Below are 4,279 nucleotides of genomic sequence, written 5' to 3'. Positions count from 1 at the left end.
GCGGAAACTAGAATGACGGACTAGACTCGTTTTCACAAATACCGTCACACATGATAGGAAATACGATTATCTCCATTCCTTTTGCATAATATCAATATCATTTTACAATCCCCACCCAAACAGTCTATATCTTATCGCGACCTCTTGATCTTAAGGTTGACTCAATGAAAAATTGTAGATTAAAATGATAGAAACTAAGTCTGAAAGAAGCATGCACAAGTTTCCGACGTATCAGAAACGTTTTGTTCACACATGGTTATGGTATAATTTGTCGCGCATGGCTACAGACATTCTAAAGTTAACTACCCCAAACTGAAGCAAATTTCGTGAAATGGCAATTAGGTCCATTAGATTGACAACACAAGAATGTGACACCGTACCGTCGAAGTAGAGCTTTTACCTCGTACTTCATTTTCCAGTCTTACGTCATGAGGCAGTGACCAACCAAGGGTTCTTCTTTGGGTGACTCAAACTTTACCTGGCCAGTGAGATGCAATTAACAATATCATTTCGTGTAACAAACAAGAGAGCACAGAATTGTATATGGGTTTTCTGGTTGCACAAATTTGACTCCAGTAACAGTCAGACGACAGCTGGTAAAATGATAAGTGTGCACAATGGCGACACTATAACCACAAGCACAGCGCAGCGGCAGCGGTTAGATGTTGTCGTTAAAAGTCAGAATGTAATCTTAAAACAGCGTCAATTTACTTGGAAATATCAGCCTAAACCAAATGTGATCCTCTAAACATCATTGCATTGATTTGGAATTTGCTCGTGACTGATGTTCATCTATTTCAAAATCCAAGTATAGAGCACACTGTCAAATAAACTAATCTGCAGAGTATTTTACATCGTTCTGTATAATTATTGGTGCTTATTGGTGATACTATTTCGACTTTTACTTCTTCTTGGTGCGACTTGTTTTTTCGTGTTCCACATTTCCATACGCCACTACCGATGCTTGGTACATTAGCCCATGAACGCACTTGCTAGACACGTAGTTCATTGTCATTTACTTTGCAGTTTAACAGACATTATAGTATTCTAATATCGCTAAATGTCACCATACGCAGGCCTTTTCACAATCATAATATCTCTACTATCGACCAATAGATTTTTAAACCATTTATTTTTAATATCTTTGCTGTATACGTACTTTCAGAGATATATATGATGATACATGCTAAATATTTATGTCTCCCGCGAAAGAAATCAAAGTTTCACTCTAGCTAACTACATGAACCGATGACCTTATTACTTGTTCCCAGGTGTGAAATAATTAAATAATAACACGTGACAGTGGGGGCAATATCACGATTTGTTGCCTGCCAAAGGGATAGTGATCCTGACAGAAATATCGTTGATGCACGAGCCGCAGGCTAGGGTATCATCAATATTTCGGTCAGGATCTACAGCCCGAGGGCAGGCGTCAAATCGTGACATTGTCCCCACTGTCATGCGTTGTTAATTTAAATACACTTCTTACATTTTTCAAACACACAATCTGAATATTCAGTACTTCACGAAGTGAATAATAATCAGTCCAAAGCTTGTGAATTTGAGTGAAATTATGACGTTGAACTATAACTTCTAGCACCTGCACAGCGCTGCGTAGGTTCATGTTTCGTTCTATACGTCGCTTAGCGGACGCGCTGAACTTGTCCCCTTCTGTTTACGTTTGCTCAGAGCAGGTCGTGACAAGCACCCTAAACATTTATTCCTTTGATTTGTTTTTTATCTCGTAGAAATGGACCAAAAAGGTGTATAATAATAATAAAGCTTTTCACGAAATATCGGGATTTATGTTCTCGTACATCGTACGCTTCGGTATTGTCCTCGACGCTACGCGTCTGAATGTGCTTATTTTATGAAGCGAGACCGTGTTCACTATGTCGCGTTCAGTCTTGATGACACATTAAGTACCAGTTGAAGCTGCATCCCATTATGCATTGATATGTTTATCATTTGATTCACTAAACTCTTTGAGTGGTGTTATTTTTTCCACCAAAATTTTAGTGCAACATTTTATTAACTTTTATGAATTTTTCTGAAATTCTTTTGAAAATATGACTAAATGTATATTACATTTCACTGGCTATACTTTTTTTATCAAACTTTTGGCAAAAATCTCAAAAACTTTGACAGAGACATATTTTACAAATGCGATAAAAATTGACGTTCAAAGGGTTCAAAAGTTAACATGCAGCACCCTTCCCTCCATCAGTTCGAATTTGCGTCAGACTCCACGATTTTTCATTGCTGCACGAGCAAATAACATTTCCTCTTTTAAAATACCCAGTGTTGTCCTTAGAAGCCGGGTGCCGGGTAAATAACCCGGCTGTTTTGCATTTTTTCCCGGCTACTTTTAACGTCATTAGATTATTTTATAGACCTGTAATTTCGGGATTGCACTGCCAGCTGTTAGGGACGATTCAGAATTTACTTCCAGGGGGGGTGGAGGATTTTCAGGGGGGGCCACCCATTTTTCCAAGAAAATTTAGGGGGGGGCCAGACAAAATACCACAATCTTTTAGGGGGGGCGCAAGGAAAAAAAACACCAATTCAATATTTGCCCAGAATTTCTGATCTCTACAAAAGAGAACCATAGACGCTACCTGGGTGACAGATAAACTCAGCATGTTTAGTTAAACTCCTTTAGCTGCCAAATTCGGTAATATTCACAGTGGTTTGTTTTATGCATCTATAGCAGTATCTTGTTCTCCTCCCTGAAGCGTTATGAAATGTCCAGTATTTAGCATGTCAATACAAACCATACAGTGAACAGTCAGGGTTGTTTTTGTTGAAAAGAGATCTCAGATCAAGTCCAGACTAGAATTCATTTATCAACAATAACAATGGTCATTTATGTTCACACTGGTATGTTGCTAAATACAGCATTGGGTGTTCTATGTAGTGACAGAATAACAAACAAATGCTGATACACAGAGATGAACATTGAACAAATGCTAAAAATTACAGCAAATGTCTTTTTAAGGTTGGGTTTACCTTGTAGCTTGTAAAGCAGTTGAAAGTTGCATGATAAAGAAGTGTTAATTTATGCAAATGTATGCAAATCACCCGATTTCTTGGCTTCTTTTGCCTCCCAATTTCAAAATTTCCAAAGAATTTAACTCCACTCCGGCTGGGTCAAATTTTCTGAAATTTCACATTATGTTTTTTAAATGCTATATAACACAACAACTATCAATTGGTTTTGTTTGGCAATAAAGCTCTTACATTTTTAATAAGAGGCATTTTGAATAAGAGGCATTTTAATTTTGCTGATCATGATTTTAATCAATTATTAGAGTGTCAGTCTTTAAACCCCTACAATTTTAAAATGAGGATGGATAATGCCAAATAAAATAGTTGTTTTTTCTACATGAATACTCTCCTTTCAAGTGAAATATTACATTTCAGAAAATACTGTCTAGATTTTGACTTAAATAAATTTTTATCATTAATACAAAAATTGAGGTTTTTTACCCCAAATATACACCCACTCATCCTTTGAGTAAACTACTGCTACTGCTACTCTTCTTTTCTGCTCCTTTTTTCTATGTTTCATTCTCATCAATTTTACCCTTTCTAAATTTTTTAAATGTTCTACATAACTTTTTACAGTGCTTACATCTACTATAAACTTTTTGAAAATAATTTATGGCCGTCTCATCTTCAAGGTGCTTTTCAGCGAATAGTTTTTAATGTTGAAAATAAAAATATTATGTATTACTGTCAAAAATATATGGTGAAAAATTTACAAAAGGGTTGATTTTCCAATAATCCTGTATGTGCATCCAGAAGATCATGTGGCACTGCGCCAATGCTATGGTGTCGGATTGTTGAAATATTGTGTACACAAGAAATTTGCTGTAGTCCAAGAAGTGATCTCAGTGTGTATGAGGCTAGGAGAAATGTGGATAGGCTTACACATTGTGTATTGATGCTAATACTTATGTGTCCCATTCATTCTGATATGTATAATCAAAGATTTCACAGTGGCGGCTGGCAGAAAAGGCAAAAAAACAAATTAACATTTATTGTTTCGTGTCATCTGAAAACATGCGCATCATGACTATTTTAAAATTAAAGTTTGTTAAAAAAATTTGAAATATGCATGCTCTGTCAATTTTGAAAAATACTGCTGACAAAATGTGAATTTTGACTTGCACAGGGCTGTCTGCATTTTAATATGAACATTGGATTGTGAATGGAATGAGCAGAATAAAATGTGAATTCATGTTTTGGATAAGGTGTTTTGTCCAAGAAATGTTCT

This window comes from Ptychodera flava, chromosome 3 (genome assembly GCF_041260155.1).
Source record: "Ptychodera flava strain L36383 chromosome 3, AS_Pfla_20210202, whole genome shotgun sequence".
In the NCBI taxonomy this organism is placed as follows: domain Eukaryota; kingdom Metazoa; phylum Hemichordata; class Enteropneusta; family Ptychoderidae; genus Ptychodera; species Ptychodera flava.
Note: the sequence above shows the minus strand (reverse complement) of the source record.